At 35.5% G+C, this 26,090-nt stretch overlaps 1 long non-coding RNA gene across 4 annotated transcripts in view; it reads right to left on the bottom strand.

The window, feature by feature from the left end:
• Nucleotides 1-6,089: 6,089 nt before the first annotated feature.
• Nucleotides 6,090-26,090, bottom strand: part of LOC309664981 — a 34,148-nt gene continuing 14,147 nt past the window's right edge. The window contains exons 3-5 of one of the 4 annotated variants that reach the window (XR_014266109.1): nt 19,119-24,159; nt 12,456-14,423; nt 9,364-12,116 (exon numbers count right to left, since the gene is read on the bottom strand). This is a non-coding gene — a long non-coding RNA (uncharacterized lncRNA). Of the gene's footprint in view, nt 8,546-9,348; nt 14,424-19,118; nt 24,160-26,090 lie in introns of those variants that run through there. The other 3 variants (XR_014266111.1, XR_014266108.1, XR_014266112.1) reach the window with 3 other exon arrangements.

The raw sequence follows: 26,090 nt of genomic DNA, 5'->3' as shown, positions 1-26,090 counted from the left end.
GTTTCGATATAGTTCTGCACTGTTGTAACACAATTTTTATTTCCATGACTTTTTTAAGCAAAATATTATTCACATTTTGTAAATACTCAAAACCTTTTCTCCAATTTTATGTTTTCTTTTTTCAAGGCTGTAAAAGTTTATATTGTGTGCTAAAACTGCCTGCTTTCTCTGTAATGACAGTGGATAATTTTTGAAATTACAAATAGACGTATTATCCTTTAACAAATAATTCAATTGCTTTATATTAAGATATGCCCTATTGTTGAGATTTTCCATTAAATGTCATTTTGTCTATGGATATTCTCTAAGCTTTGACCATTTAAATTATTCAGGCTCTAGACCTCACCACTCCTGTACTTAGATAATTAGTTATAAATACTAACTCTGAGAACAAACTTGATCATTAACCTGGCATTAAGCTGTCCAGCTTTAACTATTGACAAGAAAAAAAGGAAACAAAACAAAAACAGGCATAAAATTTAAAACAGAATTGTGACATTTAAATGTTTATTAAGACATTCATATTAATAATAGGATACTTTATAAATACTTTATATATAAAGTTGATAGTGACCATCATAACTCCAGCATCTGTTTTTACTAGGCTTTCAAGGTTTCAGATACCAATCCATCAACATTTTCTTGCCTTTAGCATTTGAAAGATAATTAGGTGCTTCAATTAAAGGTCAATGACAAGAAGGAAGAGATATGGGGATATATGTACATGTAAAACTGATTCACTTTGTTATAAAGCAGAAAATAACACACCATTGTAAAGCAATTATACTCCAATAAAGATACTATGAGTCCCTCCCATCAGGAAACTTGCACAAGCCTCTTGGATAGCCTCATCCACCAGAAGGCAGACAGCAGAAGCAAGAAGAACTACAATCCTGCAGCCTGTGGAACAAAAACCACACTCATAGAAAGATAAACAAGATGAAAAGGCAGAAGGCTATGTACCAGATGAAGGAACAAGATAAAACCCCAGAAAAACAACTAAATGAAGTGGAGACAGGCAACCTTCCAGAAAAAGAATTCAGAATAATGATAGTGAAGATGATTCAGGACCTTGGAAAAACAATGGAGGCAAAGATCAAGAATATGCAAGAAATGTTTAACAAAGACCTAGAAGAATTAAAGAACAAACAAACAGAGATGAAGAATACAATAATTGAAATGAAAAATACACTAGAAGGAATCAATAGCAGAATAACTGAGGCAGAAGAACGGATAAGTGACCTGGTAGACAGAATGGTGGAATTCACTGCTGCAGAAGAGAATAAAGAAAACAGAATGAAAAGAAATGAAGATAGCCTAAGAGACCTCTGGGACAACATTAAACACAACACCATTCACATTATAGTGGTCCCAGAAGGAGAAGAGAGAGAGAGAAAGGACCCGAGAAAATATTTGAAGAGATTATAGTTGGAAACTCCCCTAACATGGGAAAGGAAATAGCCACCCAGGTCCAGGAAGCACAGAGAGTCCCATACAGGATAAACCCAAGGACAAACACGCCGAGACACATAGTAATCAAATTGGCACAAATTAAAGACAAAGAAAAATTATTGAAAGCAGCAAGGGAAAAATGACAACATACAAGGGAACTCCCATAAGGTTAACAGCTGATTTCTCAGCAGAAACTCTACAAGCCAGAAGGGAGTGGCATGATATACTTAAAGTGATGAAAGGGAAGAACCTACAACCAAGATTACTCTACCTGGCAAGGATCCCATTTAGATTCGATGGAGAAATCAAAAGCTTTACAGACAAGCAAAAGCTAAGAGAATTCAGCACCACCAAACCAGCTCTACAACAACTGCTAAAGGAACTTCTCTATGTGGGAAACACAAGAGAAGAAAAGGACCTACAAAAACAAACTCAAAACGATTAAGAATATGGTAATAGGAACATACATATAAATAATTACCTTAAACATGAATGGATTAAATGCTCCAACCAAAAGACACAGGCTTGCTGAATGGATACAAAAACAAGACCCATATATATGCTGTCTACAAGATACCCACTTCAGACCTAGGGAAAATGAGGGGATGGAAAAAGATATTCCATGCAGACGGAAATCAAAAGAAAGCTGGAGTAGCAATACTCGTATCAGATAAAATAGACTTTAAAATAAAGAATGCTACAAGAGACAAGGAAAAACACTACATAGTGATCAAGGGATCAATCCAAGAGGAAGATATAACAATTATACATATATATGCACCCAACACAGGAGTACCTCAATACATAAGGCAACTGCTAACAGCTAAAAAAGAGGAAATCGACAGTAACACAATAATAGTGAGGGACTTTAACAACTCACTTACACCAATGGGCAGATCATCCAAACAGAAAATTAATAAGGAAACACAAGCTTTAAATGACACGATAGACCAGATAGATTTAATTGATATTTATAGGACATTCCATCCGAAAACAGAAGATGATACTTTCTTCTCAAGTGTACAAGGAACATTTCCCAGGATAGATCACATCTTGGGCCACAAATCAAGCCTCAGTAAATTTAAGAAAATTGAAATTGTATCAAGCATCCTTTCTGACGACAACGCTATGAGATTAGAAATCAATTACAGGGAAAAAATCATGAAAAACAAAAACACATGGAGGCTAAACAATACGTTACTAAATAACCAAGAGATCACTGAAGAAATCAAAGAGGAAATCAGAAAACACCTACAGACAAATGACAATGAAAACACGACGATCCAAAACCTATGGGATGCAGCAAAAGCTGTTCTAAGAGGGAATCTTACAGCAATACAAGCCTATCTCAATAAACAAGAAAAATCTCAAGTAAAACATCTAACCTTACACCTAAAGGAACTAGAGAAAGAAAAACAAACAAAACCCAAAGTTAGTAGAATGAAAGAAATCATAAAGATCAAAGCAGAAATAAATGAAATACAAACAAAGAAAATAATAGCAAAGATTAATAAAACTAAAAGCTGGTTCTTTGAGAAGATAAACAAAATTGATAAGCCATTAGCCAAACTCATCAAGAAAAAGAGGGAGAGGACTCAAATCAATAAAATTAGAAATGAAAAAGGAGAAGTTACAACAGACACTGCAGAAATACAAAGCGTCCTAAGAGACTACTACAAGCAACTCTATGCCAATAAAACAGACAACCTGTAAGAAATGGACAAATTCTTAGAAAGGTATAACCTCCCAAGACAGAACCAGGAAGAAATAAAAAATAGGAACAGACCAATCACAAGTAATGAAATTGAAACTTTGATTTAAAATCTTCCAGCAAACCAAAGTCCAGGACCAGATTGCTTCACAGGTGACTTCTATCAAACAATTAGAGAAGAGCTAACACCCATCCTTCTCAAACTCTTCCAAAAAGTTACAGAGGAAGGAACACTCCCAAACTCATTCTATGAGGCCACCATCACCCTGATACCAAAACCAGACAAAAATACTACAAAAAAAGAAAATTACAGACCAATATCACTGATGAATATAGATGCAAAAATCCTCAACAAAATACTAGCAAGCAGAATCCAACAACACATTAAAAGGATCATACACCATGATCAAGTGGCATTTATCCCAGGGATGCAAGGATTCTTCAATATACAAAAATCAATCAATGTGATACACCATATTAACAAATTGAAGAATAAAAACCATATGATCATCTCAATAGATGCAGAAAAAGCTTTTGACAAAAGCAACACCCATTTATATAAAAACTCTCCAGAAAGTGGGCATAGAGGGAACCTACCTCAACATAATAAAGGCCATATATGACAAACCCACAGCAAACATCATTCTCAATGGTGAAAAGTTGAAAGCATTTCCTGTAAGATCAAGAACAAGACAAGGATGTCCACTGTCACCACTATTATTCAACATAGTTTTGGAAGTCCTAGCCACGGAAGAAAAAGAAATAATAGGAATACAAATTGGAAAAGAAGAAGTAAAACTGTCACTGTTTGCAGATGACAAGATACTATACATAGAGAATCCTAAAGATGCCACCAGAAAACTACTAGAGCTAATCAATGAATTTGGTAAAGTTGCAGGATACAAAATTAATGCATAGGAATTTCTTGCATTCCTATACACTAATGGTGAAAAATATGAAAGAGAAATTAAGGAAACACTCCTATTTACCATTGCAAAAAAAAGAATAAAATACCTAGGAATAAATCTACCTAAGGAGACAAAAGACCTGTATGCAGAAAACTATAAGACACTGATGAAAGAAATTAAAGACGATACCAACAGATGGAGAGATAAACCATGTTCTTGGATTGGAAGAATCAACATTGTGAAAATGACTATACTACCCAAAGCAATCTACAGATTCAATGCAATGCCTATCAAATTACCAATGGCATTTTTTACAGAACTCGATCAAAAAATCTTAAAATTTGTATGGAGACACAAAAGACCATGAATAGCCAAAGGAGTCTTGAGGGAAAAAAACAGAGCTGGAGGAATCCGACTCCCTGACTTCAGACTATACTACAAAGCTACAGTCATCAAGACAATATGGTACTGGCACAAAAACAGAAACATAGATCAATGGAACAAGATAGAAAGCCCAGAGATAAACCCACGCACCTTTGGTCAACTAATCTATGACAAAGGAGGCAAGGATATACAATGGAGAAAAGATAGTCTCTTCAATAAGTGGTGCTGGGAAAACTGGACATCTACATGTAAAAGAATGAAATTAGAACACTCCCTAACACCATACACAAAAATAAACTCAAAATGGATTAGAGACCTAAATGTAAGACTGGACACTATAAAACTCTTAGAGGAAAACATAAGAAGAACACTCTTTGACATAAATCACAGCAAGATATTTTTTGATCCACCTCCTAGAGTAATGGAAATAAAAAGGAAAATAAACAAATGGGACCTAATGAAACTTCAAAGCTTTTGCACAGCAAAGGAAACCATAAACAAGATGAAAAGACAACCCTCAAAATGGAAGAAAATATTTGCAAATGAATCAACGGACAGAGGATTAATCTTCAAAATATATAAACAGCTCATGCAGCTCAATATTAAAGAAACAAACAACCCAATCCAAAAATGGGCAGAAGACCTAAATAGACATTTCTCCAAAGAATACATACAGATGGCCAAGAAGCACATGAAACGCTGCTCAACATCACTAATTATTAGAGAAATGCAAATCAAAACAACAATGAGGTATCACCTCACACCAGTTAGAATGGGCATCATCAGAAAATCTACAAGCAACAAATGCTGGAGAGGGTGTGGAGAAAAGGGAACCCTCTTGCACTGTTGGTGGGAATGTAAATTGATACAGCCACTATGGAGAACAATATAGATGTTCCTTAAAAAACTAAAAAAAAAACTATCATATGACCCAGCAATCCCACTACTGGGCATATACCCAGAGAAAACCATAATTCAAAAAGACACACGCACCCCAATGTTCATTGCAGCACTATTTACAATAGCCAGGTCATGGAATCAACCTAAATGCCCATTGACAGACGAATGGATAAAGAAGAAGTGGTACATATATACAATGGAATATTACTCAGCCATAAAAAGGAACGAAATTGGGTCATTTGTAGGGACGTGGATGGACCTAGACACTGTCATACAGAGTGAAGTAAGTCAGAAAGAGAAAAACAAATATCGTATATTAATGCATATCTGTGGAACCTAGAAAAATGGTACAGATGAACCAGTTTGCAGGGTAGAAACTGAGACACAGATGTAGAGAACACACATATGGACAGCAAGGGGGGAAAGCGACGGGGGGGGTGGTGGTGGGATGAATTGGGCGATTGGGATTGGCATGCATACACTGATGTGTATAAAATTGATGATTAATAAGAACCTGCTGTATAAAAAAATAAATAAAATTAAATTTTAAAAAAAGATGTTAAAAAATTAAATAAATAAAGAGTAAAAAAGTAAAAAAAAAAAGGTCAATGAGGGCCTTATACCATGCAGCCCACATAGAAATCAAACCTATGATTAACCCAATGTTCTAATCAACTGCTCTACAGACATAAACTACAGTCTTGATGATGGTAAACAGCACAAGAAAAAGTCTATATTAAAATATCACCATGTTACCTTTTACCACGTTACTGAGCATCCTTTCAAATAAATAGAATATATTAGCAAAGAGTATTATGTCATCATGTGCTAAAAAGCAGCAATAAAATGTACTTATAAAAAGCAAAGAATCCTGTATGAAATAACATATACTTTAAATTTTGAGATATGTGTTTTGAAAATATTTTTTTAATGTTCCAGAAATTTGTGGGAAATGGTTTAAAACTGTATAAATTGAGGGGTTTGTTGCTGTTGCAGTTAAGTCTTTTCAAGTAACTGAGTGCTTATTTGAGGGGAGAAAAACAGCTCTAAGAATAACTTATAAAACTCAATACCAGACTTTTAAAGGCTATTTGTAAATATGTTTCACAGAAAGTCAAAATTTATATTTACAGTTGATATTTTGTTTCCATTAAGTTCAAATGATCTCAGCCAACTATCCTCTTGTTTAATTTGCTATGATGGTATGAAACATCAGTGCTTTAAAGAAGTGTGGAATGAGAGTATGAGTTTGAGGTGATAAAAATAAGTTAAATTAAAACTCATGTTTATAATTGCATACTATTTTAGTTTAATTTTTGTCATAAAATTAATTCTCTTCCAAGGCTTGCAAAGTCAAAAGTTAAGTGTTCCTCATAACATTTTCATGGGTTTCTTGAGCTTTGAACCTAGCTTACTAACTCATTAATTTTCAAGTCATCTTGAAATATTTCCTATGGAATCCACGGTGATTTATCAGGTGCTATAAAGTTTTAAAAAGCAGAGAAATATTTAATTTATTTGAAGATGCGTTTGCGGGATACTATATATATTTTTGGAAACACTATTCAGTTATAATGTGATTACTTTCATAAAACTTCTACCTCTTTTAAAGTTCTTTTCATGTTCTCTCTTGTATCAGAGATAAGTATGTACAGTTCCAGGACAGGAAACATTCTTAACAGTTAAGGTTACAACTAGGATGTTGCTTACAGATGGGAATATTGCAAACAAGGAAGTAAATCTGAAATGTTTGTGATAGTAAGAATAAAATAAATATTCATTATATTGAAATGAATTTAAAAATTTAAATATAGCGAGGGAACTAATGGCAATTTGTGAGACAACTAATGATTACATTTCACCACTGAAAATGAATAATTACATTAGTAATTGAAGATCAATTTTAACACCAGTCAATGAGGGGACAAAACAGAAAAGAATGCAAATGAAATGTCCTCTCAGTTTTTCTGTAGTCTTAAAGAATAATCTTGATTAAGAAGATTACTGTCTCTGGCTTGGCTGGCTCTATCATTCTGATTTTGTCCAGTGCAACCGGGAATAAACATATTGTGTGTTTATTTTTATTTCTTTCTTAGACCTAAGGCAGTGTTCTGTTTTTCAACGGAAGTATCTTAGTAAGATAAAAGGGTTTTTTTTTTCTTTTCCTTTTAATCCTAAGAAGGTCTGTTTGAGATATATGCTTCTTACTTATATGTAAATTTTACCAATTTTTTTCTAAATAAAAAAGTGAAAAGAAAACATCTCTTATGTGAACTTAGGTATAGGAAACATTTTGTTCTACCTGAAAAATAATTTGGATGCTGTGGTTGTGAGCCTAGTGGGACATTATGGCTGAGCCTTCATCGAGTCTGCCGTATGTAACTGCTGTGTGTCTGACTCTAAGCTACCAGATGCTGGAGAGAAAGCAAAATGAAAACTATAGTCTTAGACAACTAAATCCTTATTTCCAGCCTAGGAAGACATGAGTGTGTGTGTGTGTGTGTGTGTGTGTGTGTGTGTGTGTGTGTGTGTGTGTGTGTGTGTCTCTTAGTTATAACCAGTGATTTGGTAGATAACCAGTGATTTGGTAGAACTCTAAATTAAAAGATACACGTCTGGCTGTTTCCTACAAAAGTCAGAAAGAATAGATCTTCGCTTTTAAAGATATAGTTTTGAAGATTCTCAACTGTGGTACGGTATGAATTTAGTCACTTAGCTAGATAATGCACTTTACCTAAAAGCCAGAACCTACCTCTCAACATGATATTGTGATTTTTTAAAAAGTCTTTTGAGAGAAAAAAAAAAGTAGACCTCTAAAAGAAAATGGCATATATACATTTGGGTATCCATGAAATAAATGCCTTCAAATGTATTCCTTCTGTATGTCAAGCAACATGATGTTTTCAATTTTTTTATACACTGTCTTGCATTACAAATTCAGATATCGGAAGGATATTTACTTGAAGGCCACCAAATTAATGTTGTTAAAAATTGTTTTAGTTATTCTAAAGCCGTGAGAAAGGATTACATTTCCAAGCTTGTTTATACTCTCTTGTTCTGTGTCTACATCCAGATCCCAGGAAATCATCTTCCCTGGGGACACCGTTGCATTTGGATGGTCATGTGCAAGTTTCAGATTTTTCTGGACTTTTTCCCAGCTCCACTCTGATTTCTTGCAATTCATGGGCAGCTGAAAAAAGAGGAAGAATAAGGAAGAAACTTACAAGAAATTATCATTAAAAATCACTGCAGATATTTCATTAATGAAAAACTTTAGAAAAATGCACTGATGAGAGTGTCTGGTAGAGTTTATTATACATTCTAGTGAGGGAGAAAAGAAGCAAAATGCTAAACACATGCATTAACATACTTAAAGACTGTAATAAATACCAATAAAGAAGTAAATAGGGAGCTATGGTAATGAAGTTTGATTACTAAGGCTGGTTAGGGATGATTTCTCAGGGGGGATGGTTTGTGAAGTGTATCTTGAAGAGTGGAAAGAAGTTGACCATGGTGACAAGGAGACGCTTAGAGTTCCTGGTACACTAGGGGCTTCCTCACATTTCTTTTCATGGTTTTCCTTGAGCGTGGAATGTGTGCTCCACTTCTACCCCGTATGCTTTAGTACTCAGCTTAGGCATTTATCTGCTTGGAAGTTATTCCTGAATCTGTCTTTGTTTTTCTTCTCCAGGATGTGTTAGATACACTTTCTTAGTGCTCCCTTAATAATCCACAAATATCTCTCTCAACATACTTCCCTTACTGCACTGAAATTATATGTCTTTATGCCTTCACCCTGTCTCGTTCCTCTTTACAATCCTAGAATCTAGCACTTTGCTTCATAAATTGTGATTGAAAAAATGACGGGTTATTATTCACAGAAACTGCAAATGAAACTTTGAGCCATGACAGAGCAAGGATACAATAAAAGCTTCGGACTGAAACTCCATCAGGCCCAAACTATGAATGGTAAAGTACACTTGTTCAACCTACCTTTTCTCTCTCCTATTTTTCCATTTTCTTTGCTTGCTGAAGGAAATGTTCTTTCTTTCCATAAATTTGTCATTTTTCTTCATCAGAGCCTATATACGTTGGAAGAAGCTAAAAGGAGAAGGGCAGAACAATGGATTTTCCATTATTTAAACATTGTTATCTTTATATATGATTGTTTCTGAGACCAAAAAAAGATACTTCAAAATCAGTTATAGTCTCAAAAATTTTAAAGTGAATTTCTAGGGAATATTATTAAAATTATGTCTGCATGCTAGAATATAAATTGAGTGAATTAACATAGAGGTGATCCATTCAGCTGTAGTATTTGGTCAGATAGTAGGTGACCAAAATGAGCTATTAAATCACCCCATAATCTGGAGGTGAGGTTGAAAGTTTTAATTCAAGTCTCACTATATGGGTTTATCAACTGACTTTTTATTACGAAATTAAGTGCTTCTCACCTACCGTCTCTGTGGTAGGCAGAATAGTGGCATCTGAAAGATGTCCTCCCATTGGATGTCCTAATCCCCCAGACCTGTGAATATGTTAGGTTACATGGCAAAGGGGAACTCAAGTTGCAGACAAAATTAAGGTTGCTGATCAGCTGCTTAAATTAAGGAGATTTTCCTGGACTATCTGGGTGGGTCTAATGCCATCACAAGGGTTTGTTCTTTTAAGATTTTTTAAAATAAATTTTTCTTTATCATTGTGTTCTGAATTCACAGCATTTTAAAAAATTTATTTATTTTTAATTTTATTTATTTTTGGCTGTGTTGGGTCTTCGTTGCTGCGCGGGCTTTCTCTAGTTGCGGCGAGCAGGGGCTACTCTTCCTTGTGGTGCGCAGGCTTCTCGTTGTGGTGGCTTCTCTTATTGCGGAGCACAGGCTGTAGGAGTGTGGGCTTCAGTAGTTGTGGCTCGCAGGCTCAGTAGTTGTGGCATACAGGCTCTAGAGCACAGGCTCAGTAGTTGTGGCGCACGGGCTTAGTTGCTCCGCGGCATGTGGGATCTTTCCGGACCAGGGATCAAACCCGTGGTTTGATCTTCCCGGACCAGGGATCAAACCCCGTGCCAATGCAGGGGGATTCTTAACCACTGTGCCACCAGGGAAGTCCCTTTAATATTTTTTGTGTGTGTGGACCATTTTTAAAGTCATTATTGAATTTGTCACAATATTGCCTCTGTTTTTTTAATGTTTTGGTTTTTTGGCCACAAGCCATGTGGGATCTTAGCTCCCTGACCAGGGATTGAACCCACAACCCCTGTATTGGGAGGCGAAGTCTCAACCACGGGACCGCCAGGGAAGTCCCATCACAAGGGTTTTTAAAAGTGGAAGAAGGAGGCAGAAGAGGAGAGTCAGAGACAGAGATGTGATAGATGTGACAACAGAAGCAGTGTCAGAGAGATACTATGTTGCTGGCTTCAAAGATGGAGGAAGAATTTAGAGCAGCAGCTATCATAATGGTACCATGGAGTCAAATAAAATACATACTATGATGGCAGCCTACAACATTCAGAGACATTTGCAACGTTAATGCATTTGAATTATTAATCTTTTCCACTCAGCATTTTATTAGGTTTTAAATGGTCAATATTTAGCATCACATTTCTGGAGAGAAAATGAATCCCTGTCATATACTAAATTTAAAATAAAAGGCTTACACTTGGTGACAAAAGAAAAAAGAAGTTGGAGGAAGAAGCACAAACCAAGGAATACGGGCAGCTTTAGAAGCTAGAAAAAGCAGGAAATGAATTTTCCCCTAGAGCTTACCCACGTCGATTTTAGCCCAGTGAGAGCTGTTTGGGACCTGTGACCAACAGAATAAGGTAATAAATTTGTGTATTTTTAAGCCACTAAATTTGTGGTTATTTGTTAAAACTACAATAGCAAATGAATACAGTCTTCACTCCCCAAAACTGAAGTTTGAAAAGCAACTCAAGAGAAAAATAACTTTGCTTTTTAGTCAAGTACACTGTTAATTTTGTAATTGTATGAGAAACATTTTAAATTAAGATTACAGTTAAGGAGAAAAACTTCTTGTACTGACTCAGGTGAGAAAACCAAGAACTAGTCAGCCGATTCCCCAAGGTCCAACATTCTAATTTTCCCCTCGTGTTTCTCGTGGTGAGTCCTAAGTCTCAGAGTGTGAAGAAGTTTCCAAAGTGAGTTGGGGCTGTGAAAGCTCTGTTTCCTCTTCCAAGAGACCAAATATCAACGTTGACACTTGAAAGGATATAGAATTCTACAAATTATCTATAACTCCATTTCAGACTTTTAAAAATGTAAATACATGATTAAATACATGATTGCAGTAGTTTTCTGCAAACAAAAAAAAAGTGGAGTAACTGCAGGCCAATCATTTTAAACATTATTCTTTAGCGCTAAGATAAGACTCTTGAAGGCTGAGAAAGAACTTGCATTTATCCATTGCATTTTACCTTACTTAAAGAAGATGGCTGCAACTAGTTTTGAACCATTTCCCTTCTACCAACCAAGAATACAAACAGCAGAAGGAAGAAGAGAAGAAATGTGTGGATAATAGCAGGAAAGATGTTTAATATTAAAAAGGAGCTGTTTGCTCTCCAATACTAGTTAGAATTATCTCTATGGGTCTATTTAGTATTTTATATAGAATTACATTTCTAGGGAACAGTTTACATTCCGACATTACCTTCACTGGACTTTACCAGTGTTTGTTCTTCTGTGCTACTTGGTCATGATCTGCTTCAAATATTTCTTTGGTATCTTTATTTTCCTCTCATGGTCATTCTATAGAGACATGAGAAAGAATCCTTAAAAGTGCATTAACTAAATGTAATCTCTGCTCCTTACTACTCAGGCACATTCTATAGGATAAAACCTCAACAAACCCCTTACTGTAGAGAGAGACAATAATGTCAAGGCCACCCACCTCTCACTGTGTTGGTATTAGGAACAAGAAGAGTAGCTGGGAACTCTGGATCACATGCTTCCCCTGCACTTGGGAATGGGTAGCTAGTCACTTTTCAGCCCAGTGATAATCAACACCAGCCTGGAGCTAAAAGGCAACGCAACTGTCTTCTGTGGCCAATTCTTGACTTAATAAACGTATGAGTCTTGAAAGGTTACCTTTTGGCTTCAAAAATCTAATCTGAGTAGCTTTAACAGAAGGTAACCTTAAACGTGAACCCCACTCAGGTCTGTACACAGGCATTTTTGTTTTGATGATCTTTCCTCCTCTTTCAAAGCTTATGGGGATTTTGCAAATCATGCGTTATTTAGTGTTTCTGTAACTCCCTGTAAATGAGAAGAATGATAAATTTAGTGATAGAGATGGCTTATATTTTGGGACACTGGAAAAAGATCAAGGTCTTAAAGAAATAGTAGTAAGTTCTTTTATGCACGCACATCTCCCACTGAGTTCCATATCGTGAGCACTACTGATTTCACATTTTTTATTTCACGATATCTGATTTTCATAAGATGTCTATCTATTAGCATTTTTGGGCCCATTAGAAACATCAGCAAGAAACTAGAAATAGAGCCAGAAGTTTATTAAAGAACAGGTCGACTACAGTGTCTAGGCAATCAAAAGACAATCAAAACTCACATTTCCAAACTTCATTAAGGGAATGATGAATACTCACTGTTACTTATATGAAACATTTTATACATTGAAGACAGAGACTGAGTGTGAATTAGTGGGGACATTCATTTCTCCCCACTAGAGTGTAATCTCCATGAAGGAAGAGATTTTGTTTGGTTGGCTCATTGCTGCATACCCAGCACTTAGCATACTGCCTGGCCCAGGGTAGACGTCTAATGAACATTAATTGAATAGTTCAATAAGTTAAAAAGAGTCTGACACAGTTAGAAACTAGTAAAAGAATATGAAACAAATAGTTACACTTAAACTTAATGCAGGCATCATTGATTCCTGAGTACCTCATAACTGGATGAAATTAAAATACTGTCTGATGTACTGATCTGCTGATGTACTATGCCTTTGCTGCTATGGATCAAAATCGAGAGAACTGTGTAGATAAACTTTATTGTATAAGCAGAAAATTAATTTCGTACTAGAAATGGATGGATGATGCAAGTTGAAATGGACTGTCCATTGATGTTCCTAATGTAGTAGCAGAAAAAAAATGGTCTCTTAAGTGCTTAGTGTTTGATGTCATTAATAGTTTTGTAAAACTCTACAGTGTAGAAAGGTTTTGATACTAAACTGTGCACTGTACATAGCTCTAATGCATTGTATTGCCCACCAGTACTTTTATAATTGTAGATTGTTTGTGCATTCAGACTCTTAAGCATTAAACATAAATAACTTCTAAAGAAATAAATAAATAATGTCTTGGTGCCTGGGATGCAGATTTACGTAGCTATTATTAAATACCTACATTAGTCCACCTGGATTGTACTCCTGCTATGCACAAAAAGAAGATGCCATTCAATTCTATCAACTGGTTCTCCATATGCTCAGCATTTGTCAAGCCTATGCATGTGGGACAGGAGTGAAAACGTGAACTTTTTTGTGTGTGCATGCATGCAGATAGCGTTTTTGTGTGTGTGTTTGCATGCATATGTGTGCGTGTATTTGTCTAGATGTCTTCGCGCCTATAGACCCATAAATTAAGTTCCTAGTAGCTTTTAGCGTATGCACATATGACCAGATGTGCATATTTTCCTCTACACTGTTGGTCAGTAGGGGGAGCTGTCACCTGCCACTGCAGCATGAGGGTGCAAAAGCAAATTCATTTTCTGTGAGGACCTATACATCAGTGGTATCTTTTCTCAAAATAAAAACTATAGATTTTGATTGCTAAATACGTCAGTAGGTCAATCAGATAAATTAAGACCTAAGAAAGAGTAACATAAGACATGTGATAGTGCATATTATAATTTTTTAACAGAAAATGGGTTATAATGCAAGAAAATAAATTAGGTCAATGGTAGATTATTAGCACTTATGTACTATAGCATAGCTATGATAGAAAACGTGTATATCCTTCATCTTCTCTTCTTTTCTCATAAACCCCATTTGTTTGATTATTTGTGTTTATGTTGCATTTGGTGCACGTCCTTTGTCATCTGCAAAATTTCAGAGAAAAATGGAAAAATTAAAAAGCAGGAGAAGAAAGGCCCATATGACATATAAACCAACTTTTAAAAATTTAACATGATGTTTGCAGGATTCATCTAAAAATTTTTATCATCTACTACATACAGGCCCTATATTAAACACTTAGACATATTCTTATTTAATTCTCAAAAATTATCTTCACAGTTGGTTTTATTAATCAAATTTTACTGGTGAAGGAATCACTACCTAGGGAAGATGGGAGACTTCTTCAGGCTCACACTACTAAAAGGTGGTTAATTTGACATTTGAACCCAAGTTTTTGACTCTAATTCCCATGTAATTTTCTCTTCTCCTAAACTACTCCTCCAATCAGCTGTTTGCCCAGTCGCTGCTACATGCCAAGTACATGGGATTATTCTCTTCTCAGAGGTAAGTTTCCTTTTCCTCATTTTCATGGTCTGCGCTTGAGAACAAAATCTTGCTCAATTTCACCCTGTGCTAAAGGCACTGATGTCATTCAAAGAATCTGTTATTTTTATGTTAAGAAGAGCCTGCCGTTCTTCTCTGACCTGGTTGGGCCTGGCCTACAGCAGAATGTTCTGGGAACCTTAGGTAGTGGTCTTGTCACCTGTCTAGAATATCAGGAAACCCACAGAGATTAAGAGGTTGAATCATTAAGAAGCTGACTAGAGAATAAACAGAATCTGTCCGCATATCCTCACTGTGGCTTTGTTCATGATATTGATTCTGCATTTACTACAATGTCTGACACAATTATAGTGCCTTATAATTGCATTTTGAGGTATAAAGAAAGATGCCTTAAACCTAAACCTTTTATTAATCAAGATAACCAGCAGGATATGTTGTTTAAAAGCTAAGTTGGGTCTTATTTGCTAACACTCTGCTATCAAAAAGGAAGGTGAGTTATTGAATAATTTCATTTAATTCTTGAAAATTGCATGCAAAATTCATTTTAATAAGAAACATGTAACAGAAGCATAAGCTCTGTTTAAATGGAGTCATTATTCATAAGTTTTTTGTATGTGTATTGATATAATTGTTTGCTAAAAACTCATTATATGATAATGAACTTATCTTAAAGATACTATTAATATTATTGGCAACTCCTACCCTTTGATTTTGTTTATTATAGGTGGGATCTTGTCCTAATTTTACCATGTAACCTCCAAATCAGTACTATTTTGATTTTTGTTCAACAACTTTTGCTTAACCTGAGCCATATCATGTCAAACAAGGACTTCCCTGGCAGTCCAGTGGTTAAGACTCCGCACTTCCACTGCAGGGGATACGGGTTTGATCCTGGTTGGGGAACTAAGATCCCTCAAGCCTCACAGCGCAGCAAAAAAATAGTTAAATACTATTATAGTAATTTATTATTTGTTTAAAACTGCAAAACACCTAACCTTTCATCACAAAGACCACCACCACCACCAATCCCTGTGCTTGGATTGTCAGCCTCGCCTTTGACGTAGTAGGCAGAAATATGAGACTGGGAATTGAAAGAATAAAGATCTAATCTAACAAATTGTGTCAATAATGCTTGAGACCTCAGGTGAGGTTTGAATATAGATTAGATAATCCTTAAAATCCTACAGAGGCAGCGTAGTACACTGTTGAAGAGCACAGAACTCAGAGATATCTGGCTTGAGTTCAAATTCCAGTTCCAACATTTACTAGCTGTGTGACCTTGGGCAGGTTGCTTAAAGCCTCTGGTTCCTCACCTATCAAATGGGAATAAAAACAGCACCTACTTTATAAGGTTGACAAGTATAAGTGAGTTCATATGAGAAGGGCACCTAGAACTTGGCCTGGTACAAAAGATATATATTTGTAATTGCCGTTGTTATCTAATTTGACTTATTTAGAACTTTGTAAAATTCTGAGCAGCTCAAATATTCACTCAACATTTACACTTTGAGTCTCTAATTGCATGCCAGCTGCTACACTAGATTTGAGGACTATATCCATGCACCAGACAAAGATTCCTGCCTTGAGTTTTTACTCATACCAATGTGCTATAATTATAGCCTCCCCAAAATTCCTGTTTATGAAAAAAGTTATTAGCTAGTTCAAGGTTTTGCTTTTTAGTCTTAGTTACTAATGTGTCTAGTTGTAGAAATTTGTTACATCTCTAAACCCGATGATCTTTGCCTCACTTCATACCATTTTTAAGTCAAGTACAGTGTCTAACATATACCAAAGGTTTATTTGATATAATATTTCATATGTTATAAAAAATTGTCTCATAACCTGCACTAAATATTTACATAGATTACAAGGTGAATCCCAATTTCAAAAAAGTTAAAATGTGAAAGAGAAAAGCTACCTTAGCACTGAGAAAATATTGTATTTCTATTTTTAGTATTAATGATTACATCATCAACTTGGTTTAATATATTCTCTCACAATGTAATACAAAGCAAAGAATTCATTGTTATCTACAATCAGAGATCTTCAATACGATAATTTATAAGATATGTCATAATATTTTTATTAGTCTCATAATATATAGAAATGAAAATATTTAAACTAATTTGGAAATTTTAAATCTAATTTATAATTCAACATCAAAAAAACAAACAACCTGATTAAAAAACGGGCAGAAGAACTGAATAGACATTTTTCCGAACAGGAAGTGCAGATGGCCAACAGGCACATGAAAAGATACTCAACATTGCTAATCATCAGGGAAATGCAAATCACAACCACAATGAGATGTCACCTCACACCTGTCAGAATGGCTATTGTCAAAAAGAACATAAATAGCAAATACTGGCGAGGATGTGGAGAAAAGGGCACCGTCATACAGTGTTGGTGGGAATGTAAATTGGTGCAGCCACTGTGAAAAACAGTATGGAGGTTTCTCAAAAAACTAAAAATGGAACTACCATATGACCCAACAATCCTACTCCTGGATATATAGCTGAAAAAAAACAAAAGCATTAATTCAAAAAGATATATGCACCCCAATGTTCATAGCAGCATTGTTTACAATTGCCAAGACATGGAAGCAACCTAGGTGTCCATCAACAGATGAATGGATAAAAAAGCTGTGGTACACACACACACACACACACACACACACACACACACACACACACACACAATGGAATACTACTCAGCCATAAAAAAGAAGAAAATTTTGCCATTTGCAGCAACATGGATGGACTTGGAGGACATTATGCTGAGTGAAATAAGTCAGAGAAAGATAAATACTATATGATATTGCTTATATGTAGAATCTAAAAAAATACAACAAACTAGTGAATATAACGAAAAAGAAGCAGACCCACAGATACAGAGACAGACTAGTGGTTATCAGTGGGGAGGGAGGAGGGGCAATATAGGGGTGGGGGAGTAGGAAGTACAAACTACTGGGTGTAAGATAGGCTCCAGGATGTATTGTACAACACAGAGAATGTAGCCAATATTTTGTAATAACTGTAAATGGAAAGTAACTTTTAAAAATTGTATAAAATTTTAATAAATAAATAAATAAAAATAAATCAGTCCATCTAAAAAGAAGAAGACAATTAGCCTTTATATCTATTTTTGATCCATTGTCCACACATAAAACAGTGAAAGCCCTGTGTGATATCTTAAAATGTCTTGTATATACTTCACCCTCATAAATGTTTTTCTTTTATTTATACATCTCTACATCTCTATCCACAGAAGTAGAGTTATTGTTTATTGCTGTGGATCACCTATCTTTTGTACAATGAGCTTTTAAAATTCATCATCCTACTATAAACATTTTTACTTATTGATACACTCTTCATTAATTTTAATGACTTCAAAATTTTTTCTATTATGAATAATGCTGAAATATGCCTGCATATATATACATATAAATGCAGGCATATATGCATATTTGTTCTTTTTTAAATTATTTTCTTTGGATACATTCTAAAGTTTGAGAGACAAAAAAAATAATAGGTGTTAAATAATTATGCTTTGAAGTATTAAAAACCTGAGTTTCATTCCTAGTTCTACAACATTCAATGAGTTTGACCTGAGGCAAACGATCACTCCTTTCAGAGTAAAAGAAATGCCTACCTCTTAAAGTTGGTGAGGGAATTAAATGGGCTAATGTAAAATTGAAATTTATATGAGGAAACTTTGGATAGTGATGGATATGTTTATGGCATAGATTGTGGTGATGTTTTCACAAGTGTAAACTTATTCCCAAACTCATCAAGTTGTATGCATTAAATATCTACAGCTTTTTGTATGACGATCATACCTAAATAAAGTGGCTTTAAAAAATAAAATTCATGTCATTAGATATTTATTAAGCCATTTAATAAAAAGTAGCTATTATTATTACTTTCATCCTCATCATTATCAATAATAAATAAAAGAATATATACATTTTTGGAAAACATTATATTTTGTTGGCTTAATATATTAGTAGAACACCTCTTTGTATGTGATTTATTCCTATTCTTACCATTTTTAGATTATAGCAATTCTTGTCATCTTTCAATTTTATCAGTATAGCACCAAAACCTTTTTTTTACTCTCTGTAATGATAAAGAAATGGAAACACATTCTTTATGGTGCTAGAATTAGTAGGAAGGATAGGCTACGTGTATGTTATTCTTCTTGGTTTGGGGTGTGTTTTATCAAACCTGTTCTACAAGGTAATATAAATATTTGCATATTGTGTAACAAAATACCTTTTTCCACAGTTGTATTCTTTTCTTTCCTTATAATGCGCCACCTGAAAAAACTCAGCTTTTTGTTGATGCCAAATCTATCCATCCAGGGCACTCCCAGCTCTTCAACTTCGAAAGAGACAAGTAAACTCAGGTGAAAAACGTTCATGGGAAGGTACCTGGAAGTGATCAAGGTCTACTCTCAGACCAACCGTAAATGAGAGATCGGTAATAAATCCCACACAGTAAGGAAAATAAAAATACTCCTAATGAATACTTCCTCATTATGGCCCAGGGTTGTAATGTCTCAGATCAGAGATACTCATATTCATTGACCAGGGGCTGACTAGAGCCACTCCAGCCACCAAAACAGCACATAGAGAAAGGTGGCGCTGCACAAAATGAGGGATGCTGGAAGCTATAATCTATTGCATTATTTCAAACATGCTTGAAGGCACATTTAAGTAGGTGGCATAAGTTATGTTGACTTTATTCTGATGGAAATCTCTCAAGTTTTCAAATCTCCATCCAGGTGGAAATATAAAAGTTTTGAGCCATGACCCACATTAAACTCAATCTTTCCCTACAAAACTTCTTTTTCTTTATGTTGTTAGAGATTTTAAGATGATAAAATATACCAGCTACTTCATATAGCCAATAGAGTCCTTGATGATACAACTTTCCCCTCTGTTACTATCCAAAATGCAGCTCATTTTTAGAATTAAAGAACCTGAGATTTTTAGTGGTACAAATATATGCCAAATTGCTTATATCGATACTGTTTTGTGAAACGATTTTTACTTCAGGAAGACGGTGGATAGAAGGAGTAAGTTATGCCTCAGAGCCCAGATACATCCTTATTTCCTGACTCTGGTTTCAACCTGGTATTAACCAGACTAATTGGAAATATCTGAATAGTGAGGATAGTCACAGGAGAATCATTAAAAAACAAAAATATTGCTCTCTGTGGGACACCCCTAGAAATCAAACTTGAAGTAGGTAACACTGAACTACTCAAAAGCCTTTCTGCTGTCTTCCCCAAGCCTCCTTTTCGGGGCCACTCTACTTCCTATGTCATCCTCTTTCTTTGCCATGAGCTAGAAGGATCAAACCAGTTTTTCTTTCATCTCAAGGACCTGCCACTGTTAAGTGGCAGACACATTTCAATCATGAAAAGTAAAGAAAGTAACAGGGATGCTAGGTCTGCCATCATTGAGCTGCTGAATAAATGCCAACAGAGGCTTATTTTCAGATTTCTTGTGATGTAAGAAAAGCATCCCACCTGTTAGACATGCTTTCTGATACTTCTAAGTGAAAGCATTCCTCGCTGAAATCTATGTTCTGATCCCAGTCTGTTATTTTGAGAATTTTCTTTAAGTGATTGACCACATTGATCAATCATTATTTGTTGTTTTCCTATTGGCTTTGTATAGCAAAAGGATGTCTGGTTAAATTTTTTTTTTCTAGATAATTAAAATATCTTGTTAAAAGTCAGAACAACCTATGAAGCTGGTCACTCTTTGGCCCATTTCAGCATTTTATTGAGAAAAATCATCTCTAATTGGGAGAGAGATTCTTTAATTTTTACTGAATCCTCTGGAAGAGAAGATTTCCATTCATAACACAAAACCCAACATAAAAATCCTCTTCATTTATCTTTCAATCAACCCAAAGACCCACTCATCACAGTACGGCAACTTATTCCCAATCTTCTCCCTCTATTTCTAAAATCTTTAAAAATTTTCCTTTAACCCAACCTCTTGTCTCTCCTGTCCCTGCCCTTTCACTCTTTCTTTACAAAAGAATAACTCCCAGCCCTGAGCAGTGACGATCAATCAAATGGGTTTCAGTTTACTGTTCTTACTGTCTCCTCCTTCACCCCCTATTCCAGGCTGCCCAACAAAGCCCCAGATTATGGAAACAAAGAAAAAACATTCTCCTGATATGTGAGAGATACAAGAGATTCTGAATATTCACCTGTAATTTTTTTCCTGTACCATAACAAAGGGTGACATGTTTAAAAGAATAATATATATAAAATCAATTATTAAAGAAATACTATAAACAAGGGGAGAAATTTTTTTATTACTAATCAATCACTTCATAACATGACTGATTTTCCATTTCTTCTATAAGAGATATCTTTAAGACTTCTTTTTTATGTTGTTTTGAATGTTAAAAAAAATTCCTAGGTTTGTAATAGTTCTATAAATTTAAAGTAGTACTTGGACATTTTGTTTCCTGCTATGGTCTTTAAAAGAGAGTATTTGACTGCTTAACAATTCTCTCTCTGATATGCTGAGCTCTAGCTAACTGCCTGTTGCCTCCGATTCATTGCATGAGAGGGAAGAAGTGGCTTTCTTAGTCATAAACCTGACTTCCTATACCTTGACTGAAACCAAAGGATTCAAAACTCAAAGCAAAATTTAAAATGTACTTTCATGGTTTCTCTGGCTGTACATTTCCCAGTCATGAGGTTTGGCCCAACCAAGAGGCAAGGATGTCTGTTTCCCATTCAGTAATTTCAAACTATGTACAACTTATATTTAAACTAAAATCTGCAAAGTTAGTAAAAATAGTTTTATAGCCTTGTTTCTCCTAGGACTATCTAACATGAATTGTTTCCAATTTTAGAGAGGGTCAGGCCCTTTCTACTTCCAAATATAAAAAAAAAAAATCTGAAGCCAACATATTAAAAATGTTAATAGTATCTTTTATATAGGGAGTGAGATTATGAGTCTACAGTTGCTGTAATCTATATCATGCTCAATTAAAAAAATACTTGAAATTATTTTTGATATGTGAGAAAAGGCAATTGGGAAGACCTATTTTAATAAAAGAACTGGATGCCTGAAAGTTTATTATCCTTTACTGTGAGGAAATGGTCACTCAGGTCTGTTATGAAAACATTTGTTGGCCATCAGTTAAAAAACCCTTAGATTATTTTAGATTCTGAAAAGAAAGTGAAAAAAAAAATGGTTAGGGGTAAGATAAAATCTGTTCTTGGGAGAACTAGCTGTTATATTTAAAATATATCACTGCTTCTAAACTGGATAGACACATTTCTTGCCACATAACTTTATCCCTGTTCATGCAATGCTGTTAACTTTGAGTTGTAATATTCATCTTTCAACAGTAGTAGGATTCTAGGAAACCGAGCTCATTGTAACTTTCTCCACTGAAGGGCTGAGTTCTGAAGCATTCATCTTCACTGGGGTATCAGTAAAGATAGGCTGGGTTATGTTGTGGAAACAAATTCCAAATCTTAAGGCTTAGCACGTACAACTTTACTCTGCTCTTGCCCACACAAAGCCATCTGTAGGTCCAGTAGCTCTCTAGGGCAGCTCCCTTCTAAACAGTGACTTAGGGATCAGGTTCTTTTTTTTTTCTTCCTTTTAAATCTTGTAGCTCTACCATTTGGAACTGCAGTCACATGGCATGGGGAGAGAAAGCTTGAAGAACTCACACGGGCTCTTAAATGCCTCATTCCGGAGATGACATGCCCTTTCCGCTCACAGCCCATTGGCTGGAAGTAGTCTTATTGTCCAGAACTAACTATATAGAGACTGGAAGATGTAAGAGAGCACATGGAATATTTGATGAGTTCTATGGTCTGTGCCTTAGAACACATGCGACTTTTAAGTCTCAGCAGTGAGAGTCTAGACAATCCTCAGCTCTCTTTTCCCCCAACATAGCCACCCTGGAAACCGAGAATTTCTGATGGTGGCCTTAGAAGATAGAAAGAGCCTGGGTATCTGTGGTACTACTGGGAAGGGCACTGCTCTGGAGAACTATCAAACTATAGCTGACTTTGGGTAAACAAGACATACACTTTTATATATTAAGCCGGTGAGGTTTCAGGGGTCATTTTGTTAATACGATATAGCCTATCCCATCCTAAATAATGCAATTGGATTGGAAATGTCTTCTGTCTTGCTTTGCTGATCCAGATCACCAATTTTGCTACAAATTCCAACATTTCTGTCTTCAAATCACTCCTTGATTTTGTCAGAAACTATTGCTACAACCTTGGCTCTGTACTGATTCTCAGCTTTGCCCTAACACTTCTTGGTTCAATGGTCTCTGATGTTTGATCTATACATGAACTGTTCCCACCCCCCTACCACCACCCCCGGTGAAAAAAAAACAAAGACAACAAAAAAAGACACGTGTTTTCTTTTTTTTTTTTTTTAAACATCTTTATTGGAGTATAATTGCTTTACAATGGTGTGTTAGTTTCTGCTTTATAACAAAGTGAATCAGTTATACATATACATATGTCCCCATATCTCTTCCCTCTTGCATCTCCCTCCCTCCCACCCTCCCTATCCCACCCCTCTAGGTGGTCACAAAGCACCGAGCTGATCTCCCTGTGCTATGCGGCTGCTTCCCACTAGCTATCTATTTTACCTTTGGTAGTGTATATATGTCCATGCCAGTCTCTCACCATGTCACATCTTACCCCTCCCCCTCCCCATATCCTCAAGTCCATTCTCTAGTAGGTCTGAGGACACGTGTTTTCTTGTTTGCTGAAGAGAAGCAAGAAAATACTTTAACCTGTCAACCTAAAGGCAACTTTAAAGAAACAGCAGCATAACTACTCTCATCAAAACTGTTCATGCTAAATATATATGACAACCTGGGAAAGTTTATACCTGATTAATGTAGATTGTTTACTTTCTTTAGAATTATTGCTGTTGTTGAGTTGAGAGCTCATGAGTGGAAATTCTTAGGAAGGTAAAAGAATATATTTGAATTAGTGGTTTTAAAGGTGTGTTAAGACATCAGAGATCTTTTTTATAATGAGCATTAAATATTACAATTCATGTACATTTTGGATTAGTTTCATAGCACTAAGCAATTATTACCCTGTCCATGTTCTTCATCACTCTTAATACCTTTAGTCACACAAGGCAGGTAGCTTGTATTTCATCAGGAAGAATTCTGGGCAAGGGAGCATCAGGCACAACGATTACTTGTGTCATGGTTCTGCTAACAAGCCATTTTAGGTAATCTTCAGTTCCTTGAGAGAGTCATTGGATTTTTTGGAGTTGCCAAGATTCTGTAAGCAGATTAATTTTTCATTATGTGTAAAGAAAACTAAATGCTTAAGTTTGGAACTTCTCTCAGAAATAGCCAATCCAATATTAACTTTATTTCGAATATTTGCATTAAATTCAATAAACAGGTGTCAAGGCCGTAATATGTCCAAATTATTATGTTAAGCCCTTTGACGGTTGGAGTGAGTAAGGTAATAACTTAGGTCTTTTTCCCTTCATGTATACATATTACCATTTTATATACAGTATATATATATGTATATATTTTAATTTATCTTTTTTGTTCTTATTTGGGTTTATTCCACATTTTAATCACATTATTTTTTAACTAAATTTAAATATGGAGCTATAAGATCACATTTTTAGAGTCATTAGGTAAGATAGTAGAAATTATATCATAAGGAGAGGAAATGTTAACATCACCCTTATCCCGTTGAATACACAGGTTGTACAAACTATACAGTCATTGGGAAACAATAAAATGACCCAGTATTTCCTTCCCACATTTTCACGACAAATCAGGCATATCACATGACCTTTCTCCTAGTCTCTGGTTGTAAGTCTGGGCAAGGATGCCCTCTTTCTCACTCTCGAGACTGCGTTAGCCTCGGAGTAGCACTGTAGCTGGATGACTGACTCAGGATGGTCTGGAGCATAGAGGGTTAGAGTCTGAAATGTTTCCTGGTTAATTCCTGATTGGAATTATTCCAGTTGTTGGTTTTCTGAGAATAAGTGAGTAGGGAAATATTTTTCCAGAAACTCTTCAGTCAAATAATGTGAAACTCAAGATCCTGCTAACATGAGAGTAGATTTTATAACACCTCCCTACTTTAAACCAAAATTATGTCACCAGATATTCACCGTAATGTAACTGAACCCAGAAAGAGTGTTCGTGGAGTGGAACCTATTTGTTTCAATTCATCACTGTATATTTAATACCCTGATAAAATTGCTGTATTCTTCTTAGACCAATATGCATCAAAAATATTTTTACATATATTACAGTGTCCTCAATGTTCCTCCATTATCCTTGATTTTTCTCTTTGATACCTGTGTATGTCAAGTGAAATTATGCCTTCAGAAAAAAATTACTAAACTCTGACAAGATTTCATAAAATTATAGGTGAGGTAGATGTACAATAATTAAGGTCAAATAAACTGCTACTTTTGGCAGAATGATTCTTAGGTTTCTTGTTTTTCCATAGTTGAAACAACATGAGTATATGATTTATTAATATACCAAATAGAAATACTTTTAGTCAGAAGACCATTAAACTCCATGGGCTATGACAGTTTAATTGGCATAGCAGCCAGGATCCCAGCAGAATAAGGAATGGCATACTCAAACTGGATAATTGATGAGATTTTAATAGAAAGGATTTTTTTTAAAAAGGTACAGCGTGAGGTTTTAGGAAAACAGTGAGGGATGGTGCTGTATCGTGACACTAGCAACAGCAGGGAGCTGTTTCTAACCCTAGAACAAGGGACACAGGAAAGAACAGTTATGAGAACCCAGGGAGAGCAGCTATATAGAAAAGACCATCCAACCTTCAGATCTCCTGCTAGTGTCTTCCTTTGGTCAAACTCAACAGGAGGTGAGGAGGAAAGGGAACCATTGAGGTAGCCCCTATGTATTAATTTCCCACAACAAAGAGCAGAGTGAAAAAGCATGAAGAGTTAATCTGGGAAATGGAGCAAAAGAGACATGTACAGCACAATTGGTGCATGACTTTAAAAAATAACTTTAAATGGCATGCTTACTTTTTGGCTAAGTTGGACTCCAACTGCCCCCCCTGTCATCAGACAACATTACTTCTCTCTCTTTTCCCATAGTTTCATATATATATATGCCTTTGGGGAGGAAAAGCCACATTTGGTAGTTGGCATGAGGCCCTTAAGGGGTAAAACAAATCAGAGAAGGGTTGGAATACCA

The sequence above is a fragment of the Balaenoptera physalus genome (assembly GCF_965194825.1).
Source record: "Balaenoptera physalus genome assembly, chromosome: 7".
Taxonomy (NCBI): Eukaryota; Metazoa; Chordata; class Mammalia; order Artiodactyla; family Balaenopteridae; genus Balaenoptera; species Balaenoptera physalus.
The sequence above is the reverse complement of the archived record's forward strand: the minus strand, read 5'-3'. Positions and strand labels throughout refer to the sequence as shown.